Genomic DNA, 16,109 nt, shown 5'->3' with positions numbered 1-16,109 from the left:
CCTGGCGGAATCCCTCTCTTTTTCGATCCATACCTTCACCTACAGTACTGTACTGTGTCTAGTCCTCATCGAAACTTGTTCTAGTGTCCGTGGAGGAGGGAGGACTGAATTCCAAAGAACATCCGGTAATTCCCAGAAATAATTGAAAAGCTTGTACTTCTGTTTCCCCCCCCCCCTTCTCTCGTTCTGTATCCACATGGAAGTTCATCAAGGAGGATGGCGATGGCTATCTGATGACGCGATGGATACACCCCCATTCTTCGTTTGGATAACATGAATAATTCGTTGTTGTTTGTGTGTGTGTAGGTGGATGCCATCCTGTCAAATATAGATCTACAATTATTTAGCTGTTTGGAATTTGAATTGATTGGATGACTCTTAAATACAGTACGCTTAATCAATCACGATCTTTGTTTAGGTGCGTGGACCCATGTCACCGCAAATATAGTGGTAAATTACAATAGAACTGGGAGGTTATTAAAAACATGGGATTGCGAAATATAAATTAGTAAAATCAAGATACAGTAAAACCTGGATTCAACGGAACCCGCCCAACGCTGAAACGTAAAGGAAAATTTTATCCTCTTAACGGAAAATTTCACACGAACAGAACTAGTGTTTCGCGACCAAGGGACCACACAAAATGCTAGTGTTCTCTACGGGAATTTTTTATTAAATCTCTGCTTCCCAATGTGGGTCCTACATCATCCACCCTTAGATTAGCACAAAAAAAATTCCTGTACTATAACGCTGGGGCTTTAATAAGCCATATGTAGTAAAGCAGTTGCTTCTTGGAACTGCAACAATTTTTTTTTTATGCAAGAGGGCCTGGGTTCGAGTCCCGGCGGAGACGTGATGACATTTCTTTCCGAGTTCACCTCAGCAAAATATCCGGAAAATAACTGTTTCTTTGATATCTCGGACCGAGAAAAAGCCATATATCTCACTCTAAAAGCTATAATGTTTCATCCACCTTTTTTTGGCTACTTTTCAGTGAAAATTTTACTTAGAGTTTTTATTCATGTTTGGTAAATATGATGTCAGTTTGCTGGATATGCTCGTATATCTCACATGATTTCACGCTGTTTACTACGGCTTTTACTAGTGAATCCTCGTTTTCTATCGTAAGAGAGAAGATTCCGAAGAGAATAAAATGAGGTCATCGAATACAGTGAAAAACACAAATGGGACCCATGCTCTTGCAAATGAACACAATGTCTGGAGGACATAGATATGATACATTTCGAAGCAAAAGTAATATTGGCAAGACGGATGACTGAATATACGGAAAGCAAGCTAGGGAAAAAAAATAAATTATCCTAAGTGACAGGGAAAACAGTAATTAAATTAGTAAAGTGACAGAGAAGAACTTGTCATATACGCAATTCTGTACGATTGGTTTGCTTCAACGAAAAAGCAAGAATTTACCTGTTTCCGACCCGATTCTACAAGAAGCCCGAGAAGAACTCATCGGCTTCAAATACACTCATGTCCATAAATTAAGGATAATGCCAGCTCCGGCAAATAAAGGTTCGGAAACAAAACAAACGTTACTTATTCATAAAGCCCATTTATTAAACAAAAGATAAAGAACAAAAACGATGGTGTATGTATGATACCATTCATAAAAACTACGATTTTTGCTCCCTGGAGCAATTGTAAAAAATATCTCCTTTACAAAAACTTACTATTACATGGTTGGTATGATGGTTAATACATTGTATGTCTCCCATGCGATGAAATACAGTCCGTACAACGCCTACGCATGCTGAGTACAAAATTATCGATCTGATCTTGGGAAAGATCACTCCACTCAGCCAGCAATGCGCTCCGAAGTTCCGGTACACATGTAGGAGGTGGTTGACGGGCTGCAACTCGTCGGCAAAGCATGTCTATCGCATTCAAGTCAGGTGAGAATGCTGGCCATTCCGTACGGGTTATATCCTCAGATTCAAGGCATTCGTTTACGATGTTTGCTCGGTGAGGACGGGTGTTGTCATCCATAAACACAAATTCTTCGTCCATGGCACCCCTAAACAAACGTACATGTTGTTCCCGAATGATGTCCCGATAAATTTGGGCTTTCGTGGTGCCGGTTTGAACATGCAGATCTGTTCTGGAACCCAGTATAATTCCACCCCAAACGAGCAATGCTGCACCACCGTAACGGTGTCGTCCAATGATGTTGTCTTTGGTGGTAACGGGTACCTGGCGTTCTCCATATGAAAGTCCGACGTGAATCAGACTGCAAGCTAAACCTGGACTCGTCGGAAAACATCACATCGTCACAGCCCACTGTGACGATGTCCACATTGCATGTTCTCTACTCCAGGCTAATCGCTGCCGACAGTGAGTTGCCGTGAGTGGAACACATCTGACAGGCCTGCGAGCATATAGACCAATATCCCCCAAACGTCTGTACACGGTTTGCCTTGAAACTGTGGTACCCGTGGCTGCAGATAGCTGACGAGACAGGTCGGATGCTGTGCTCCGTCTGCTTCTTTTGGCAATTACTACCAAATACCGGCGTTGTAACTCGGGGGCGACCTGTACTGTAACGTCTACTGACATTTGCGTTATCTTGGAATCGTTGCCAAAGCCTACAGATGACACTTTGGGCAATTACAAGTTCCTCGGATACTTCCATCTGAGTACGCCCACATTCCAGGTGGCCGATAATTCTACCACGTAAAAAATAATCCACATGCGTCCTCTGTGACATAACTATTCGCTTATTGCACTGAGCGCCTTATAGAACTCTTGTGAACAATTTTACTTTTTTGTCACCATTCCTTATATACCCCCCCCCCCTCACACTCTCGTCATTGTGACGTACTATCGGCATCATCTGGTGGCTTCCTGATATTTGCATATCATTCTTGCAGATGTGTGTGATAATTCTACAGGTGAAATTTTTACTTTAGATTTCGATTTCCGGGTTTACGGAAAATTCACCGCCAACAATTCACCGCCGGAAAATTCACCGACAACAATTCACCGCCGGAAAATTCACCGACAACAATTCACCGCCATGCAATTCACCGCTAGGAAAATTCACCGACCAACAATTCACCGCCATGCTATTCACCGCTAGGAAAATTCACCGACCAACAATTCACCGCCATGCAATTCACCGCTAGGAAAATTCACCGACCAACAATTCACCGCCATGCTATTCACCGCTAGGAAAATTCACCGACCAACAATTCACCGCCATGCAATTCACCGCTATTAAAATTCACCGACCAACAATTCACCGCTAGGAAAATTCACCGACCAACAATTCACCGATATGCAATTCACCGACGACAGTTCGATGCGAGTCAGTTAGCGAGGGAATGAGCGATTGAGTTACTGAGTGAGTGAGTGACCCAGTGAGTGACTGAGTGACCGAGTGAGTAAGTGATTCAGTGAGCGAGTGGGTTACTGATTCAATGAGCGAGTAAGTCAGTCCGTGAGTGAGTGAGCGAGCTGCTAAGTGAGTGAGTGATCTATTGAGTGAGTAAGTGCCATATCCTAAAGATATGGCGGAAAGTTTAAATAATGACTTTATGAGAAGAAATTCAGATGATACGGATTCGGGTTGCTGGATTTTATTCGTTGGTAAAATGAATATTTGCAGTGGCCCTCACAGGGGGTTGCCCGATTGGCTTCCGAGTCAGGGGTCTCGTTTCATTTTGGGGGCACTGGATGAATCTCATTCTTTTCTGTCGTTTAACATTGTAGAATTTTCAACAGCGGAAGCCCGAGATAAATCCAGTGTCTGGGTGCCCCACTAAATATCTGCGTATTGGGTCCCCGTTACTAGATGTGGGCCCTGGATTTATTCGTTTTAAAATTGATAAAAATTAAAAATTTTCGTGGACACTCACAGGGGGTATGTCCAACAAGCCTTCAGGTCGGGGCCCCATGGAAAAGTTGACAGGTTTCATTTCGGGTGTCCCTGGATGAATCTCATTGATTTTTGTTGTTTAACATTGTAAAATTTGCAACACATCGGTAGCCCGAGATAAATACAGTTTGGGCCCCCACTACAATTCAACGAATTGGAGTTTGGGGACCCCCATGGGGAAGTTTTCTGGGGTTACTTGATGAATCACATTTGTTTTTTGTTGCTTTATTATTATAAAATTCGCTTCTTCTGTAAGCTGGTGCTTTCACGTGTCCCTTTCCATAGCACGCTGATGAAGTGAAACGAAATAAACAAGATATGTTATGAAGAGAAAAGGGGGGGGGGGGGTTGGCCGCCAAAGGTGGTAGGGGGGCAGAGCCCCCTAGTACTGTATATAAAATACCATGTCCTGACTGATTCTTCATCGCCGAGCCAAAACCGCTGAAGCTGTAAATATCAAATTTTGTGAATAGTTTTTTTCACGACGTAAAGACTCACTAAGAAATGGTTTTTCCATATTCGACAACCTAAGGGCGTCATAAGAGGGGAGGGGGCGGTCAACGTTGAAATCGTGCCGAGCCGAAACAGCTGAAGCTATAAATATGGCATTAGATAAATATTGTAATATAGACTCATTGAGAAGGGATTTTTCCAAATTCAACCCCCTAAGTGGGGTTTCAAAAGTTATATGGAGCAATCAGCACTGAGCCGAAGTCGCTTAAGCCATAAATATGAAATTTAGTTAGTATTATATTTTATAATGTACATACACACTAAGACAGGATTTCTGAAAGTTCATCACCCATGGGGGTTATGAGGTGAGAGTAATTTTGAGATTGCAAAAACACACGAGAGCGAAGCCGCGGATAACAACTGGTAATAAAATATAATGCTTACTAAATTTTATATTTATGGCTTCAGGGATTTCGGCTCAGTGATGATTACTCCATATAACCTTTGAACCCCCCCCCCCCCCTTTATTAGGAGGGTTGAATTTTGACATTTGACTTACAGTCTTAGACTTAAAACGAACATTCGATTATGTTGATTTAAATATTCTAACAAATAAAAACACTTCTCAGCAGGCAATGTACTATATTGGTTTAAAACATATTACTACAATAGGAAACAAGCTGCCACACATAATAAATGGTAAAATCAGCACATTTGAAATATAATGAAAAGAGTCCCACAGGGATCGGCCCTTGGGTCATAATTATTTCTAGTTTATATTAATGATTTATGTAAAATTAAGTAGAACGGTAAAATAATTTCATTCGCAGATGACACAAGCCTATATGTTGAAGACGGGGGTGGATTTAGAGCTCGGTATTGGTAGGGGTGATTTTACAAATCTTTAAAAATCTAGTCTAGGCATCGGTGACCACATGTCCTGCATTTTGTCTCGTATTTTCCGAGACAGTTCGGTTTTTCTGTTTTTCTTCTCCATCCAGACTTTTTGAAAAATGTCACGGTTTTACTCGTTTATAGTCGAAGTTTTCTTGAATTTTTTGTTTAATTTTTTGTTGCAATATTACCATATAGAAGTTCCGAAAATTTCATAAAATATCGCATTTCGTTTGAGGGGAAATCTAAGGAGAGCACCTACATCCAGCAGTGGATTGAAATTGGTTGTTGATGATGCCACACCTATTCAAACCAGTATTTTAAATACAGTTAAACTCGGTTGTAACGACATCGAAGATTGCGCGGGATTTCGGCGTTATAACCGAGTCTGGCTGTATTGCTTTCACTTTTAGAATATTGTTCTAGAGCTCTTTTAGTTATTTTCTAACATTTACCGGTGATTATGTATGATCCCCACCTCATATTAGTTCACTACGACGCAGTTCGTTTTGTAGAGGCCATATAATTATGTCCTACTACTGATGCTGGAAAACAAATTAATGAAATAAAGTGAATATAAAGATAAGTTTAATTTTCTCAATCAGCAAAACTGGTAAAAGAAAGCCATAGCCTCATATTGTTTAAAATTATATGCGTGAGTTCAAAAATCGTATGAAATTATCTCGTTTTAAACATCCAATTCTTGGACATAAAACCTCTTGGGTGACAAATAACATTTTCGAAAACTGAAACTCACGGAACCACAGCTTCAAAAAACGATATAAAAAATGATTCTTTTTGGGCAATGTTAGAGGAGTATTTTAGAAGGATAATTTTCACACAGTTTTCATTACATACATATTTAATTGGTAATTTTCAATCAAAACCTACAACATTTAATTAGTAATATCTGACAAAATTTTCATTCAAAAAAAAAAGTATTTATTTAACAATTTTCGACATGATTTCCTTCCTTACATATTTATAATTAAAGGGTTCCAATCTACTAATCTAGAAAAGCAGATAACACGCAAATGTAAGAAAAAACGGGAGAAAAATATTCATTTCTCACAAATATTGATATCATATTTAAAATGATACATTATGAGAGCTATACCTCTCAAATAGTCTTTAATGTCACATCCTTGATGATACTTATCAACCAAATTCTTTAATCTCTGCGCAGAGTCCCGGTATTTCTTTCTCCTAATCAATGTGATGGTTTTGTCCACTTACAATTTGCTCCATCCGAACTTCATTCAAACTCTGTTCTCTTTTTATGGCACCGATGAACTTCCATATATCTGGGTGGTGAGCAGATAATTGCTGTTGGAACGCTCGATGCCATCCTTCTATAGAATTGTTGGTAAATCGTTACGCGTTCCTTGAAAGCAGTTCCGAATGTCGATGTCAAAGCGCGACGACCACCAGGACGAAGAGGACGCCCGATCCAAGTCTTCAAATCAACACTTCATCATAAATACGTTTTCGGAACAATCGGATTTTTTAATCATTTGTGACACTACTACGTTAAAAACTAACTAACTAACCAATTCACTCACTCCCTCACTCACTTACTGACCATTCACTCACTCCCTCACTTACCAATTCACTCGCTCCCTCACTTACCAATTCACTCACTCCCTCACTCACTTACTGACCATTCACTCACTGCCTCACTTACCAATTCACTCACTCCCTCACTTACCAATTCACTCACTCCCTCACTCACTAACCAATTTACTCGCTGGCTCAATCACTGACTCGATCAACCACTTACTCACTCGGTCACTCAGTCACTACTGGGTCACTCACTCACCCACTCAATCACTTACTCACTCGGTCACTCAATCACTTACTCACTCGGTCACTCAGTCACTACTGGATTGCTCACTCACCCGCTCAATCACTTACTCACTCGGTCACTCAGTCACTACTGGATTGCTCACTCACCCGCTCAATCACTTACTCACTCGGTCACTCAATCACTTACTTACTCGTCGTCACTCACTCACTGGGTCACTCAATCACTTACTTACTCGTCGTCACTCACTCACTGGGTCACTCACTCACTCGGTCACTCAATCACTTACTTACTCGGTCACTCAGTCACTCACTCACTGGGTCACTCACTCACTCGGTAACTCAATCACTGACTTACTCGGTCACTCACTGGGTCACTCAATCACTTACTTACTCGGTCACTCAGTCACTCACTCACTGGGTCACTCACTCACTCGGTCACTCAGTCACTCACTCACTGGGTCACTCACTCACTCGGTAACTCAATCACTGACTTACTCGGTCACTCAATCACTGACTTACTCGGTCACTCACTCGGTCACTCAATCACTTACTTACTCGGTCACTCAGTCACTCACTGGGTCACTCACTCACTCAGTAACTCAATCGCTCACTCCCTCGCATTGAACTGTTGTCGGTGAATTGCTAGTCGGTGAATTTTCCTAGCGGTGAATTTTCCTAGTGGTGAATTGCATGGCGGTGAATTGTCGGTCGGTGAATTTTCCTAGCGGTGAATTGCATGGCGGTGAATTGTTGGTCGGTGAATTTTCCTAGCGGTGAATAGCATGGCGGTGAATTGTTGGTCGGTGAATTTTCCTAGCGGTGAATTGTTGGTCGGTGAATTTTCCGGCGGTGAATTGTTGTCGGTGAATTTTCCGGACACGCGATTTCCGTGTGATTCTGAATTATCCTTAAGTTATGGACGTGAGTGTAGGTGGTTGTATCCTTTTCTGTGTGCGTTACGAAATTGTATTTAAAAATTGTGCGGTGAATCTCTCTGCTGATGTCAATGATGAAGTGCGCAAAATTTGGAGTAAGAAATTGCCAAAATTATCGAGGGATATTCAGCCAATGATTATTCAGCTAAAAGCTGGCCCACGAGCAGCATGTTCCATTATTAAAAGGGAGTTCGGAATACTTAGTAAAACAAACCTAATATCGATTGATCAGTTTTTCCAAAACATGTAAATATGTTATATAAACTTTATGTGATAGCCCTTTTGCCATTTCAGTTTTGCATTAGGGCAAAATTTATGTAGGCTACTTTCATGATTTAAACACTGTCATATTGTCAGAATTTCATCCATTTGCAAATAAAGAGCCATTTCAAATGTTAATACTGCATTTTACACTTTGAACAGGAACCCTCCCTCTGATGCTGGCACCTCTCCGCAAAAGAGAGGTTTTTACTATATTATATTTAAACCAATGTGAATGATTTTAATTAAATTTCAAGTCCATTCAAAAGCACATAGTCCATCTTCACCCCACCTCCAGTCGGCCAATTTTTCTTATCACAGTCGCACATTTATCGTATTTATCGTGAATATCGAATATTACTAATGTCGTCAGTAACTTCGTCATTCGACTTCGATCTTCGTTCGTGCCACTTCGTTCAATCCGATCTTGACTGAAAAACGTTTATCGTTGAGTCTGGTTTCAGACTCTAGCCTAAAACGAAACAACCTGTTCTGTAAGTGATCTAAGGCAATTTGCAAGCATGTGAATGATCAAAACAATTTGGCACGTGAGTGCCCAATAAAGTAACCTAGACAGCAAGGTTCCAGGTCGGTCAGCGATCAAAAAGCGTGGCAAGAATGTCAACGACCAAAGCCAGTAACATCTATAGCAGGTGTTGCCAAAGCAGTATGCAAGCACGTGAGCGACAAGAAACAGAACATGAAAGTTAGTGGCGTAGAGAAAGTTCAAATATGAGAGTGAATCATAGAATGTGTAAACATGTGAGTGACCTAGGAAGTGTGCAAGCAATTGAGTGACGGAAAGTGTATGTGTGGAAGCATGTGAGTGACCGAAGAAAGTAATAGAGCAAGGGACCAGGTTGGTGCAGTGGTGAGATGCTCGTCTTTTACCGTGAAGGTTACCGTCAGTGTTCACGGGCTCGTATCCGAGGTAAGAACATCGAAAACAAGTTATTTCCGTACCGAGCCTGGGGCGACCACAGATAGAAACAGCAGAAAATAAAATAGGCCATTTCAATTCAGCGTGCGCTCGGGGTATACTTAGCCTATTCATTGCATTTAACAACCGGACAAAGTGGGTTATTTTAAAAGACATCTTGCAAAATTCTTATCAATCTCTTGTGTATCCTTGGGGTTCGTGACCCACTCTTTGAGAACGATTAGTCCCTAGAGGGTAATGGAAGCATTAGGGTTAGTATCGCATCCTGTGGGTTGGCATACGTTAGGGTACGATGAGAGAGAAAAAAGAAAGTGCGATATATATATATATATATATATATTATATGGAACAAAAAGTTTAGGAAACTATGGTCTAGCCTCTAGAGCACAGGTTTTAACTAGGGGTCCACGAACCCCCTGCAGCCATTAGAGAGGTTTCAGGAGACGATAAAGATTGGGTTGGGGAATTGAAACGCAGTGGACTTATTGTTTTTACATCATTCCATACTGAATATTATTCTGTAACGGAGTCCGTGGCCTTCATTAATGGCACGGGGGAGAAGGGTCCATGGTCTACAGTAGGGGGGGGGGGGGGTCTTCAATCCAAGACCCGCAGGTGACCCTACGAGCGAGCATTTTTCTGTGGCACGGAGACAATTTTTTTTAACAGCTACTTTACGTAGAAAAACAAATAAATTTCCATTAAAAAAATCATTAAAGAGCTCTGGCCACTGAAATCTGTACTGCTGTATTTGGAACAATGAGGTCACCTACTGTACAGATTCGATAGTAATTCTGTGCATTTGATACATAAAAAGGGCCTTCGAATTCAAGGGACCCGGAGTCAGATCGGTTTGTAAGGCTTATGATTTCTCATAGGCTACATATTTCGAGAGGCCAAATTCGGCATCCTAAAGGGTGTACATAATTTAAGAATTTACACAAATGCTAAAAAAATCACCTTAATAAAGGAAATAATTTTAGAGTTATCGAAAAATAATAATAATTTCATAATTGATGAAGACCTATAGTTAATGAAAAAATAGTTCCAGAACTTTTTACAGGAAGAAATAATTGCAAAATTATTGAGAGTAATATCAGAATTGTTAAGAGAAATTTCCAGAATTGTTAGGAGTAGTTTCAAAGTTGTTAAGAGTAATTTCAGAACTGTTTGGTGTATTTTCAGAATAGTTAGGAATAATTACAGAACTCTTAAGAGAAATTTCAAAAATTTTTAGGAGAAATTTCCAAAATTTTTAGGAGAAATTTTCAAAATTTTAGGAGAAATTCCCAAAATTGTTAGGAGTAATTTCAGAATTGCTTGGAGAAATTTCCAGAATTGTTAGGAGTAATTTCAGAATTGCTTGGAGAAATTTCCAAAATTGCTAAGAGAAATTTCAGAATTGTTAGGAGTAATTTCCAAAATTATTAGGAAAAATTTCCAAAATTATTAGGAAAAATTTCCAAAATGATGAAGACCTATAGTTAATGAAAAAATAGTTCCAGAACTTTTTACAGGAAGAAATAATTGCAAAATTATTGAGAGTAATATCAGAATTGTTAAAATTTTTAGGAGAAATTTCCAAAATTTTTAGGAGAAATTTTCAAAATTTTAGGAGAAATTCCCAAAATTGTTAGGAGTAATTTCAGAATTGCTTGGAGAAATTTCCAGAATTGTTAGGAGTAATTTCAGAATTGCTTGGAGAAATTTCCAAAATTGCTAAGAGAAATTTCAGAATTATTAGGAGTAATTTCCAAAATTATTAGGAAAAATTTCCAAAATTATTAGGAAAAATTTCCAAAATTATTAGGAAAAATTTCCAAAATGGTTTGGCGTAATTTCGAATTCGTAGGAATAATTTCGAAATTGTTCGGGTGAGGAGTAATTTCAGAACTGTTAGGAGTAATGATTCATGAAAAAAAATAATTTTTCAAGGAAATAATTTCATGGTTAATGAAAATTTAAAATTGATGGGAAAAAAAAATTCAGAATTCGAGAGCAAATAAAAGAATTTATTTGCTCCACCGGATTTAATAAAAGAAAGAATTAACGAATTAATTAATTAGAGGATGTTATTTGAAAACAAAAAAAATTGAAATTTAATGAAAGAAGTAAATTCAGAGTAAAAATTAAAGTGTTCAATACGTTTGAGGAGAGGGAGCCCTGTTTAATAACCGAGAGCACCACGGTACGCACATGGTCGTCGCCCGCGGGCCTTCGCGGAAATTTTAATGGTGGCCCGCAATGTCTGAAAGGTTGAAGACCCCCCCCCCCTCCCTCCGGTCTACAGCTGTTCGAGACAAGGGGTCTGGAGAAGACAAAAGGTCAAGATGAACTATTTGCAGCGAGATTTATCACTTTTTCTCGCGAAACCTCTGAAGATGGTTGACCAGGAACCATCAGGGTACCACCATTCATGGAAAACAACAGGGCACCACATCACCCCGGTTAAGAAATTCTTCCAAACACTCCGGTAAAGAACTCGGTCCACGTTTACCGTGGTAACTATCCAACCGGGTTTGATATCTTGATGCAATCTTGCTGTGGATAAACATTTCACCCTCATCCATATCCAGTGAATAGGTCCCGGCCATGTTTTTGTTTCGTTCTCACTTCATGTGCGAAGCCCCAATTTCCACTCAACTAGTCACGGGATATTCTTTTCCCCTCCAATTCTCCCGTTCCCGGATCGAAAACCACATCTTGTTATTCCGAATCGTTGGGTTTTTGTTATAGGCATCCGGGCGGAAACAGGAGCAAATGGGGGGGGGGGGGTGCTCCTGGGACGTACAAGAGTTTCCTCATAGTCACCATTCCGTGTTAGGGGTTGGAAATGTATACAGTATATGCCCCTTCATCGTAGAGCACTGAAGGGTGTTGAGGGGGTAACCGGAATTTACTCGCGGCGACGCCGGAAACCGAAACTGTCGGTCAGAGCTGAAATTTTTGTGAAATACTGGCGTGCTATCCTAATGAACTCGGTAGATTATTAATTGAATGATTGTCTAAATTTTGAGAAAACTTCAGAAGTTACTCACAAATTATATCTGGCTCATGAGGAAATGGATGGTTTGCTATTAGGACATGAATGGATGGATGGATTCCAGTCCAGAAAAATTGACAAGAAATCTATTTTTCTTGGCAGAAAGATGGCGGTTATCAAAGAAGTTGACTGGATATGTCTAACTTGTCAAATGGGTCACCTATGTGCAGCGCCTTCTTAACGCATGGGTCCACCCGGGAGCTTCAAGGGCAGAGGGGCCTCAGAGATATTATAACCGGTTGAAATTTTCGAAAATTTTTCAGGTAGGGCCTCAGAATAATCACTCGGCCCGGGAGTCCATGATGCTCTTAAGACGGCCCTGCCTATGTGGTCTCTCACTCACCTACTCACTTGGTCACTCATAGGGTGACTGATTTACTCAACCACTCAATCATTTGGTAACTCAAAATTGCTCACTTAACCACTCATTCGGTTAATCATACGGTTAGTTATTCACAATCGCTTACCTAAATGGTAACTCACCAACCCACTCTATCAGTGATATGGTAACTTACTTACTCTCTGTCACTAACCCAACCAATTGATCATCATCATACGATCACTAACCCAATCACTTGATCATCATATGGTCACTAATCCAATCAGTTGATCATGATACGGTCACTAACCCAATCATTTGATCATGATACAGTCACTAACCCAATCATTTGATCATGATACAGTCACTAACCCAATCAGTTGATCATGATACGGTCACTAACCCAATCATTTGATACACTGTCAATAACCAAATCACTTGATCACTATACACGTCACTCATTTAATCACTCACTCCTTCGATCATTCACAGTATCACTCACTCAATCACTTATACTCTTACAAACTCAGTCTCTTATGAAGTTACTCGCTCAATTACCTATGCGGTTACTCACTTTTCCGCTAGTTCATTCACCAACTCATTCACTCACATATTCATTCACTTGCACAATCACTCGATCATTCACTCACTGGTGACAAACTGTTATCGGTGAATTTTTCCAACGATAAATTTTCCTATCGGTGAATTTTTCCAACGATAAATTTTCCTATCGGTGAATTGTTGCGGAAGTGAATTTTCCTACCGGTGAATTGCGTGGTGGTGATTTGTTGGGTGAATTGTTGTTGATGAATTTCGTGGCGATGAATATTTGGTGGTGAATTTTTTCCATAAACTGAATATTCATGTCCAGCAGCAATTATATACATCAACTACTAAAATGTTTTTATAAATCCATATTATTGCATGCTTTTAACTTGGTACTCAATTGATAATTAAACTTCTTTAGAATAAGTTATGAGCACACCAGTAGAACTATGGGTGTTTTTCTGATTACCTCTCCGTTCAAAGATAATGGTGGACCTCGAAATATGGCCACCGTTTTAGATAGAGAAGAAGCTTCTGCCATTTTTCGGGCTACTCTGCAGGGGGAGAAGTTAGTTTCTCAAATCGGGGCATTTTTCTCGAAGAAAACGCTCGCTTCATCTTAAGGAGAAGGCTGCCATTGAAGAGTTCGCATGTATGCGTTCAGTGCAGGGGTAGAGTTGGAGAGCAAAGATAGAGGGGGGGGGGGGGTTCTCTCGTGGGTGGGGTCCCAAGGAGAGCCATAGGCGGAGACAATCCAGGAGAGCAGGTGTTCGAACCCAGCCGGTATTCCCACAGTCCGGCCCACATATATCGATGTTCCTCCGGAATTGATCCGTTCCCATGGCCGATCCAGGGCATCTCCTCCTTGTTTCGCCATTGCGCAGTTGTGCGAGAGAAAGAGAGAGGGGGGGAGTTAAACCCCCGTTCTTCTCCAAGTGAGAGAGTCCTTCTCTCACCCGTTCTCCAAGTCCTTATCCTTTAGCATTGTACATTCAATCTCACTGCACTCCAAAATCAGTAACGCGACCCTTCCTACCCACCCTCTAAGACCCCCTCACGTTCCTTCTCCGACGTGCATCTGCGAAACTGTTTCTGCCGCACTGCGGCACAAACTCCGAGTGCTGGAGATTCCAACCAGCAATGCACATGCAACACCAATCTCTACCACTGTATTCATGAATTTTGCAAGAACGTTTACGGGTTGCGTGATATCGCGCTTTATTTATTTATTTTTTGGAGAGGGGGCGCGAAATATATATCTATTTAGGGAGAGCTTAAACCTCTATTATAAGCTTCATTTACACCCCTTTCTCGTAGGTAGTGGTTGTAGTACTGCATCATGTGCTGTACAATACAGTATCGTACAAAAATTGAGAGCATCACGTGGAAATTCGAAAAATCAGGTCAATTTTGTTACAAGGTAATTGGGGTAGCATTCATCGTGATGACGAGCGTTTTTTGCAAAACTAAGAGGTTCCGTTAGACATCGCTAGGAGTTTTACGTTAAGCTGCAACGTAGATAACGCTTCAAATGGTTTTCTGCAACGTAGATAGTGCTTGAAAGTCTTTTCTGCAACGTAGATAGTACCTCAAAATCTTCCTTATTACGTAGATACTACGTCAATGGTTCTCTAGAACTATACAGTAGCCTACTTCAAGGGTTTCCTCGAACGTCAGCAGCATTTCAGGGTTTCTTAGAACCACTGTCGTCTTAAGGCATGGGCCCATCCGGGCACAGCTTTGGGGCCTCAAGTGCAGAGGGGGTCTAATCATAATTAGATCTCGTAAATATTTTCGAGATTAAACATGAAAATTTGTAAGCAACCAACTCTAATCAGGTAGGGGGCGGACTCAGAAGAATCAATTAGTCCGGGTGCCCGTGATGCTCTTAAGACGGCCCTGCCTAGAGCGTAGATAATACTTTAGGTATTATCAGATATATTCAAGATATTATCAGCTGTATCATCACTACCTCGTTTCCTAGAACGTAGGTAGTGCTTCAAAGGCTTCCTAGAACGTAGGTAGGGCTTCAAAGGTTTCCTAGAACATAGGTAATGCTTGAAAAGTTCTCTAGAAAGTAGAAAATACGTCAGGGTTCTATGGAAATAGATCTACTTCAAGAGTTTCCTCTCAGTATGTATATAAATCGTACTTCAAAGGTTCTCTAAAAGGAAGGTCATACTTCAAGGCGTTCTATGGAACGTAGATGGTATCTAAATGGGTTCTTTAGAACGTATGTATTGCTTCGAGGGTTTCTAGAAACGTGGATAGTGATTCAAGGGTTCCCGAGAATATAAATAATACTTCAGTGGTTCCGTAAATCATTCATATTGTTTCGAACGGTTTTTAAACCATGGTTAATATTTCAAAAGATTTCTTGACCAGAGATTTCCACCGTCTAAATTTGCACGGAACCTTTAATGGTTTGATGATATTGTACCACGGAACATAAAAACACTGAATGTTTCACGAATGAAAGACGTATTATCTAAACATTGATGAAATGTATTCTTCTCCAATCCATTGCCCACTCCAGGGAAGCGATGCTAAATTTGGAAAACACTGTTTTCGAACATCGAAAATATGACTTATCAAATATTATAATTATAAAAATTAGAACACTCTTCCACGATATAGATCGGGGGTCCTTGTGCCTACCAGATGAAGATCCTTCAACCACCTCTTTAGAATAATACAGGGTGATTCAGAAAAGATGGGAAAAACGTTAAGAGGTGATAGTACACACCAATACAAAGAATTGTCATAAAAAAATGCGTGGGTCTAGCATGAAACGCAAACGCGCTGGTGCCTTTCGTAACGGCTGCTCTGCAAACATTAAAACGGCATTCCGGTTGAAATTTATCGGGAGAAAAAAAAATACCATGCATGCAAATGTACGGAAAGAAAAATGAATCGTATGCAAATCTGCGTCACAGTGAATAAAAGGCGCGGACGCCAGCCCTGCGAAGTTATTCCAGCTTGCAACCATTCTAACAGTTGTAACGTACGGGATAATGACG

The 16,109-nt window shown here is 40.4% G+C and overlaps 1 protein-coding gene across 1 annotated transcript in view; it reads left to right on the top strand.

The window, feature by feature from the left end:
- The window catches only part of VAChT (Vesicular acetylcholine transporter), a 320,408-nt gene that overhangs the window by 220,691 nt on the left and 83,608 nt on the right, over nucleotides 1-16,109 (top strand). The window lies entirely within an intron of this gene.

This window comes from Pholcus phalangioides, unplaced genomic scaffold (genome assembly GCF_987345545.1).
Source record: "Pholcus phalangioides strain wild (caught in Gottingen) unplaced genomic scaffold, Ppha-v1.0 ptg000010l_1, whole genome shotgun sequence".
NCBI classification, from domain to species: domain Eukaryota; kingdom Metazoa; phylum Arthropoda; class Arachnida; order Araneae; family Pholcidae; genus Pholcus; species Pholcus phalangioides.
This window is presented reverse-complemented; position numbering and strand designations above follow the sequence as displayed.